Source organism: Salarias fasciatus, chromosome 10 (genome assembly GCF_902148845.1).
Source record: "Salarias fasciatus chromosome 10, fSalaFa1.1, whole genome shotgun sequence".
Classification (NCBI taxonomy): Eukaryota; Metazoa; Chordata; class Actinopteri; order Blenniiformes; family Blenniidae; genus Salarias; species Salarias fasciatus.
In genome coordinates this window covers 4,546,031-4,555,598 of record NC_043754.1, presented here as the reverse complement: position 1 = coordinate 4,555,598, position 9,568 = coordinate 4,546,031, and positions in this window count along the sequence as shown.

Genomic DNA, 9,568 nt, shown 5'->3' with positions numbered 1-9,568 from the left:
CTTAAATTACAAGCTAGGTAATCTGGATGCTAATACATAGTTTGTGTTTGTTCCCTCAAAAACATATTCTGGTGAAATATGTTTTTCTACATAAATCAAATCAAATGCTTATAATCAGCTTCCCTAAACTATTATTTATAATGCTGTAACGTACAGATTCCAGTGTAGCGATCGTGTGTTGGTGTTGATGTGAACGGTGCGGGGTTGAGTTTAAGCGATCAAAGGGAGGGAAGATGAAACGAGCGGTGCGGAGAGGGCAGAGCGAGACCAAATTAATACGAATAAAAGAAACGGGCCGCTAAGTATGCTGGGAAAAGTAAACACCGCTCCGTGTAATCACAGTAAATCTGTCCAGGGGGTCGAAAACAGGCGGCGCTGCCCCGAGCGGAGGAGTCAACAGACGGCGAAGGAACCGGCGTTACGGCGCGGGGTTAAAGAGGGCGGCGGCGCGGCTTCATTCACATGAAGATCAGCGGAGCACCGCCGTGTTTACCCTCCGTCTGGCTCAGTCAAACTGTGTAAACTCCAGCGTATAATTCAAGGAGAGAATTCAGGGTCACACACCTAAAAGATGTGACAGATTTAGAGGGTTTTTCTCTGGATGAAGCCGATCGGCCGCCTTCACGGCGGCATTTTGTCACTCCGAGATTTTCCTAATCGAATCGGCAGCTGTGACGCCGGCCCGGGCGCACTGATAAACACATGAGGGGAAACGCAGTTAACGGCGGGCCCGAAAAAAAATTGTGGAACATTAAAGAAAAGACCAGAACAAAGAGGTGTTGTTCCGCAAGAATTACTTTTATGAGTGCTGCAATTTGTACCACTTTTCCATCTGTGTGTGGACGGAGAGGGAGAGAACCCAGAGTGCCGCTCATTCAGTCCCCTTTTTAAACGTCTGCGAGCCGAGGCGCAGATTCCGTGAATATATGAGACATAAAAACATTTGGAATAAACTAAGTGTCCCGCTCCGCTGATTTGTGGATCGTTGTTTGAAGCTCGGCACAGCTTGTGCCTTCCTTTGTTTCGGTGTCCAGTTTTATAAAATGAATGCACAAGTGGATATTGTTGGGAAAGGACTTTGTTTGTCATATATATTGATGCATTGGAAACAGATGTGAGTCCTGTTTATTTCTGACGAATACCCCACTCTCATCGCGACTGCGGCTCAAAGGTTAAGAGTGAAAATCATTCTTCTTTCAGGGTTATTTTTCCTCTTTCGTCCTTCCCCTGTATAAGTAAATGTAGAAAAGCTGCCGATCGCCGTTCGGCTTCCTTCAAGTATTTTGTTAACCCAGGCAGCTCCAGCCTGAGTGTTAAAACTGCACCTCCACTTCCTTCAACAGCTCCAGTTGTTGAGTGGCTGAACTGTACACGCGGTCTTGGCTTCGAGACCACATGAGCTCAGCCAGAGGCTCAGATCCCCCCCACCCCGACCCCCCCCACCCCGACCCCCTCACCGACCCCCCCACCCCGACCGATCCGGTTGAGAGCCGCGCTTCTCTCAAGCCGTCCAAATAAACGGTATAAAATTCAGACATTTCTTCTCTTTCTGCAACTCAAGCGCATCGTCGTAAATCAGTCTTCAGCCCTTGCAAATCTTTCGGCCCCGGCTCTCATTTAAAAGAGGCTTTTTTTTTTTTTTTTAACAGCAAGAAAAAACCAATACTTGTGACGAGGGACTCAGCTTCACACACACATATTTATTTCAGTCTCTCCTCCATTTGCAACATCGGGGTCTTTTTCAGTGGTATCCAGACTACACCCCCCCCCCCCCCCACAACACACACACACACACACACACACACACACACTTTAATTGCTCCCATATTTCTCAGCCAGAATGAGGTAATACCATTTTTTTGACAAAATAAGAGTGAGTGGGACGGGCAGCCGGTGAGGCCATTATGTGTGATTAGCACTCTTTGCAGCAGTAACATGATTTGTGAATTGTCTGATTGGCGATACCCCCCTCCCCCCCCCCGAGGGAAAAGAGTAATTTTCATTTTTCCCTGTTTCATCCCAACTCCCTTCTAAATGCTCGGGTGGAAATAATGTGCCACCATCAATCATCAATAACGGGCTACTGAAAGTGAAACAGGTGCTGAAATGTTTTGGGCTCCGTCGGTTTTTGAGACATATCGGACTGGTGTTCCCATTTTCCCATGAAATAATTCAATGCCTATAGAGGAGATGTTCAAATTAAGGTATTCTGTTTGAGTATTAATCTATTGATTAATTGATCTTGCCTTTCAGGTTCAAAAAACAACCTTCAGAGTTTTAAGAAACATCTCAGGATCTCATCTCCGTTCCCCCGCTCTCTCACTGAACCCGTTCATTAGAACTAACTCCAGCTTCACTTCGTCCATCTTCAGTCACTCAAACCAGGATGTCTGTCGGCCTCTCCATCACTTCTGATCACACACTCCAATAGATGTCTGACCAAGAACACCCACAGAGGAATTAATGGAATCAAACCAATGCAACCTGTCATGTTTAATATCAGTTTCATTATAAAATGGTGTGGAAGGCCGCCGTCGCTCCATCCTGATGCCTCGTAATGACAACGTTCAGGGTTCGAATCACTGGATAGTGACTTAGTTCCACTGAAAACACGACTTAATTTAGACAAAATGATCTTTTAAGGTCTGTTCTGGTCGTCATTTAGTGTCCCTTAATGGTGTGGCTGTGATTTAAAGGCTCCCAGCAGAATGATCAGAGGAGGATGAAATGGATAAAGGTTTGAAGTAATTCTGTGTGATGTAAATCTCAAGATTATCACCTAAATATTCCTACTTCTAAAACATTCCTCAGTCGTTTGTCATGCTGGCTTTCAGATTCCTCTCCCATCAGGTGAACCACAGCAGTGTGGAGACCACGGCGCCCGAAGGGGTCTGAGGTCCAGCGCTCAGCGCCTCTCCAGCCCCGAAACTCCTGCACATCACTGGCCTGAGCGGTAAGTAATGTGACAGGTGGGAACCAGCAGAAACGGCGCCTGGAACTGTGAAAACAAGAAGAAAAATGTAGTTTACTGGAGCTATTGTTACAGTGAGGAACAAATCTACATGCCGTGAGTCAGAGTTTTTTACAGATCGCCTGGGAGACTTAACCAAACTCCACTTCTTTCTCCACCAAAATTTACATAAAAAACTACTTCTGACCGGTTTTGTTTGTTTTTCCTGTTGATGGAGCTCTGAAGAAAGAAATTCAAAAAAAGAAAAGACAAAACACAAAACTTCAGGTTCACAGTCACCAGCAGCCAGATTTACTATCGTCTCCCAGGCCAGTAAACCTGGACTGGTCTCAGGTCCCGGCTGGGCTGTTAAACCTCCCGTCCTGCAGCTCCACTCACGTTCAGTGTTTCCACTGCCAGATACACGCTGGCCTGTAACTTGTTTCATTTGCAGACGCAGCCCAGTCGTGTGTGGCCGCGCAGCCTCGCGTTGATACATCCTCCCGGAGAGTCCTCATTAAATCCGAGCTTCAAACAGGCCCGGTCTCTGCGTGGCTGTGTTTAGACCCGGTGTGACCACACAGCTGAGAACGCCGACGGGGACGCGCCGAGGAGCCGTCGACAATCCGAGCATATAAACCAAGACTGAGTCATGGACGAATACGGCTACAGAGTGGGTTTCTTTGGATTTCCCGCCTCCATTATCATTAGCTTTGTGAACGCTGTCTGTGCAATTTAAATCCACATTTCCTCCAAACAATGGGTGAAGCCAGAAGAGTAAATATGAAGTTCAAAACCCAACTGGAGGAAGTCACATTTCACAGAACATTTTAGTTTGAAAATATCAACAGTTGTGGATATTGTTGGAGTCGGTGCAGGAAATAAAGATGAGTTCAAATGACAAACAAGTGGTCAGATTCAAACCTTGCTTTCAAATTAAGATCAAGTTCAAAAAGGAAGGACAATGTTCTGAGATCTGGCAAGCTATTGGGAATCTTTGGGCCTTCAAATCTAAGAAGAATGTAAAATAGAAATGGCTATTCTGTTGTCTTTTCCGCTGCATTCAATGTCTCTTAAGCTCGATCTGATCTCGTTGACACCTCTGACTGTGGCTTATTGATTTCGTACCGCGACAGTACGCAGCCCACCGTAAAAGGCGCGTTGGAGACGATCCTTCCATCGAGGCACTCCTGATGGCTAGGGAAATGTTTGTGCTCTGAGTCTGGTTCTGCGTGAGCACACAGTTTATCATGCTTCATACAGGACTTTAGTCAACCAGGTCCTTACAGGCATCTATTAACCGAACATCCACATCTTTCTGCTATATGGATATAATCCCAGCATGGATCGCGTGCAAACGTGGCACATAAAACTTTGTTCTCCATCAGAGTTCAGACCAAGAACGAAATAATATCAAAGATTCCAGATTAGATGTAAATGATTAAAATCTGCTTAAAGGTTTAGCTTGTCTTTGTGAAACGTCTGACTTGCAGGCACTGCCGTCCCCTGTGACGCCGAGGCGTGTGGTATGGTCATGCTAAGACTTACATCGCTCATGAATGCTGCTTTCTTGTTGGCTCTAAGCCCAGGATTACTGTTTTATAATGATGTGACGTTCAGAAATAACATACAGTGGCATTCCAGTCGGTCACTGAATAGCATGTCAGAAATCTATTGAGTAAAGTTGTCCTTGTGCCACAGCTTTATGAGTATAACTATGAATATTGCAGCGTATTTCTTCCACAAAAGCCAAACTTGACTTAAAAAGAGTAGCAGAGATTTATGTACGAGTCATTCAAAGGGTTAACAAAAAGTCTATGGAAGCGTTACCGGCTGGAAGTAGAGTTTTTTGGTGAAATATTGATTCCAAGAATAATGTGAAATCCAAAAAGAAGATGAGGATTTTCTCATTTGAGAACTTTATTGACTGATGTTGACAGAATCTGAAGGAGATCCCAGAGAGTCTAGAAAACCTGAAACTCTTTGTAGCTTTGGAATTTTTGCAGGAAAGAAGAGTTTCAGTCAGGGAGTCTAACAAAGTCTCTGCTTCTGGACTAAATAGTTTCTGTTTGGTAAAACTCATAGATCACACTGGTTCAGTCTGATGGGAGACTTTCTTTAGAGCCCTGAACTTTAATACTCCTCACTCTTGTTGCAATTACAAGCAGCTAATTCAGGCACTACTTCCTTGTTTTCAAAGATACACTGTATTCAGTTCAGAATTTTAGGATGAAAACAGGGTTCACAATGTAAATCACTATACTGTACTAGATATATGGGTCATCTCATGAAGTAATATATTGAATTTAAATGTTTTCAGGTCTGCAGAAAAATGAGATCATGCTAATCAATGTCAGTCAGAATATGGTGGTCAGCTGAATATACCACATTTCTCCAACTTGAAACTGGGGAGCAATTTTCACTTGTGTCACCGTTATTCACTGTTGTCACTGTTAATAATCCAAATAAATGATGCAATTTTAATGTAATTTATACTTTTCACATCTCTAGTGATAAAAGGTAATAAAACTGGTTCTTTGTAACGTTTGCATTTAAATATATCCCAGAAGTTCCATTTCAGTCGGGAGTAGTTTTGTAGGCAAGATTCCGCAAAACATTGCGTTACATTACGGAAGTGTTCCACGGAGCGGCATCTGAATTGTGAAAAGCTGAGGAGTCATATTTCAAGAATGCATAATAAAATCCTCACCCTAGAAGCTGCGCTGTGAGAACAGGAGGTTCAGAATGCCTCAATTTAACATGGAATCCAATGGGAGCAGTTACTCGGTCGATTCCGAGGCCTTATTTTGAAAGGGCCTTTTTACCCCCTCAATTAAAATGACTGCACCTTATCTATTTGAGGAATCATTAAATCTAGTGTCATTAAAATCACCTGATGTTCTCAGAGACCTCCTCCTAATAGGGACGGACTGAAAGTTTCTACAAAATACAACTGGATTAATCAAGTTTTGAAAACACCAGATTGATTTATAAACTTTCCATTTAAGCCACACTGAGCAGAGGAAGTGATTGAACTCAGGCTATAATCCAGAAGTGTTGGCAAGACTGTCTGCCACTGGCGAATCCTGACGTAAACCTCTGGCGAGACTGGTGCAGAATGAGCGAGTGAGGGCTGATCTTTATTTGAAGAGGACTAACCGGAGGAGCGAGGAGGTGTGAAGGGTTAAAGCAATTAGCACACATCCTGGAGGGGAGCGCCGTTCAGATGCTCTGCCGCTGCCCTGCCCGCGGCCCTGCGCCTTTCTAAATACTCAAGTCTTAATATTTACCTGGGGCCCTGGGGGCCCCGGCGCAGCGGCAGCCGGGGCGGCAGGAACCGATGCCCTCATTAATTCTCCGGAGGGGAAACAAACATTTGTCCTTTTCTTCGGGGCCCTTGTGTGACTTTGCGGAGGGTCGAGCAGCTGCAGACTGACAGGAGCGGCCCTGTTTGGAGGTCCATGTGTGAACTCCGAAGAAGCGGGGTGTGTGTGTATTCTTGAGTGTGTGCGAGTGACCTGAGCCCACCCAACAAAGGGAGCCACTGAGTTTGAATCTCAGGCTTCAGTGTGGACACATTTCTAGTTTCACACAGAGAAACTTGGCTGGAGGTCGCCAGGTAACCATCAGCTCACCCATCAAACTGCAGCGCAAAAAACAGTGCATGAAGCAGTAATTCAACCACATCGAAACCAAATATCACGTCACGATAACGATCCTCATGATCTGTTCCAGACATGTAGATCAGACATATACAAACAATTATATGTACAGGTCTTGCATAAATGTGCTCATATTCTTACAGCTGTAGGGAATCTGAACCCACTCTTACCAAACAGGAGCTGAGCGTTTATGTAATCCTGCTCCTTCGTGTAAATCCCAGCTTACTGTTGAATATGTTCGCCTGTCTGTCTCATTCAACAGTTTCAGGGTTGATTCTTGTTTTGAAACCTTCATAATTTCCCTTTACACATTCATTTTAGGTTATTTTATAACTGTTTGTTACTTATAGGATCTATTTCTCATAGACTGGTAGGAACTGCATTCACAAGAGACAAACCTAAACAAGTGTAAGAAATAGTTAAAGTGTCATTTAATCTTTATTAATTCCTAATTCCTAAATTTTAATTTTAAATTTAATTTTAATTTTAAAGATATTGAAGCAGTAATCAAATCAAAAAAATTTTGGCGTCTGATGTTCAGTTTCATTCAGTTGTTCATATATTATTTGCTTGGATTGATTTTTTTGTGATGTTTTGGACTCATAGTTTTGTTGTATTTTTCTTTTCTGCTTTAATAATATTATTCTTACACATGATTACACATGTATATATATATATATATATATATATATATATATATATATATATATATATATATATATATATATATATATATATAAACACGTGTCAGTCTCCTTATTTTAATGTATTACTGAAAGTAATGTATGTATTTAATGTCAATTCATTTGGAAAGCACTGTGAATTGTCTTGTTTCTGAATGCTGCTATAGAAGATTAATTTGGATGATTAATTTAGATGAATTTGTCCTGCCTTGCATGGTGTGCTAATAAACATTAGAGATGCATTTTTTTAACATACAAGTTCAAGTACGAGTACTAACCTTTAACCACTTGCCGTTGCTGAGTGACGATGCACGTATTTCTTAAACGCTGTGAAGCCGGATTCAAGTCGCTGTCGACGCTTCGCACACGTCCAACAGCCTTTGAGCATCGGGGAGAGGACATCATAGTTCCTGCTAAAATCACATTTCAAACATGACTGTAGATCGAAACAGTTAATATTTCATTTCATTTAAGTGAACAAATGTTTACATCTTTACATTATTAGAGTACAGAGTTACTTTATTGATCCCAAACTGGGAAATTTAGTAAGAAATTCGGTAATTAAAAGTTTGAATTTGACAGAGATTGTTCTTTTTCTTTCGGAATCATCAGGAAACTCTAAAATCTACTTGATTTGCAGAATGTACTGTGAGAACATAAAAACCAGCAGAAAACAACAGTAACACCGAGGAGGAATTCATTCTCACATCCTTCAGGTTACCTGGAAGCATTTTTCCCTCCTATAATATCATGACACCAGAACAACACCGGTTCACCGCTGTGTGATTCTGGCTCCCTGCGACGGTTGTGCCGGTCATGCACTGTGTATGATCTCCCTCCTCCTCCTCACCTCTGGGCGAATTGAGTTGGAGATGTTTGACAGACGGCTCCTCCTCTTCTCTCCTCCTCGGCAGAAATGCATTATTCCCGGTGAGGCCGAGTAACGATGCGTTCCTCCGCAGGAATCTGCGTCCCGGCTGGCGCTGCGGCTCACAGCTGTGCCGGAGGAGCAGCTGCGACCATCCATCGGTTCCATCGGTTCCAGTGGCAGACATTTGGCTTGTCACAAAGCGTCTCTGATGGCAGCTTTTATTTGCTGGAATGAGCGGCTCGACTGGCCCAGAGGAAACACTCTCACCTAAATTTCAACTGTTAGCAACAAGTGAACCATCCTTTCGTCCTGAAAGGACGAATCAATGTGGGAAAAGAAAATGAAGTGATATGAGGAAAACAGCAAACTGCAGCTGATCGCTGCTCTGGGGCCTCCTGTTTCCATTAAATTTCACATTTTAACACAGAAAAGAAAATATCTGCTACTTACAGTGAAAACAACATGTGAACATTGCTGATAGAATTTGGAAATATTTTTGCCGTAATCAGATTACATTCCAGTGGTTTTTCCTGTATAGACAGTGATTAAATATTTTTCCTGCTCTGAGAAGTCGTATTTTAGATATTTTCATCAGCCAAAATATTTTTGTCTTTTCAAAATAAATAACTTTAAGCCATTTTCCTGATCGTGCTCAGAAACAAGTGACTAAAACTCACACATTGTCTCTGGATTATTCACAGAGCAGGATCACTCACTTGATGCTCCCAGATGTAAACACAACACACACTCTCAGGAATTTTTCAGTATTTTCCTTTCATTCGTAATACACAGACACTGTAATCAAAAACAATCACCTTTATCAGAACTTTGGCAAGTTCCTACGGTGTTTTATAGCTGGTATCCATCACGTCGTAGTTATCTCAGCCCGTTTTATTGTTACAATCTCTATATTAGCATAACTAGAAATAGTATGATATGAACTAATCTGACAGGACTGTGATGGAGGCAGTTTATCGTGGCTGAGGAAGATCTGGCTCGTGTTGTGAGCCTACAGATTAATGTGAGGTGAACAAATAAAGCAGCCACGAACAAGAAAATAAAATAATTGTGGAAAGTCCCGAAGCTTCCCAGAAGTTTGTTCAAAAGAAAACTAACTTATGAAGATCATAATACCCATTATTTATACAGCAAAAGAATGAATAAGGAACTCAAAATTTAAAAATAAGGATGAGTTTGAACTGTAATGAGGCCTGGTATTTTTTTACACCTTTAAAAGGAGATGAGTAGAACATCTCAGGCTCATGAGGAGTTTTCACAATTAAAGTCGAGTCTGACTGTTTGAAGATGTAAAATAAAGAAATTAACCTAAAGCTGAACTCTGAAACTCAAAGGGAGCCAGCGAAGTCTTCCAAGGACAGGAAGTACTCGGCCAGTTCAGATT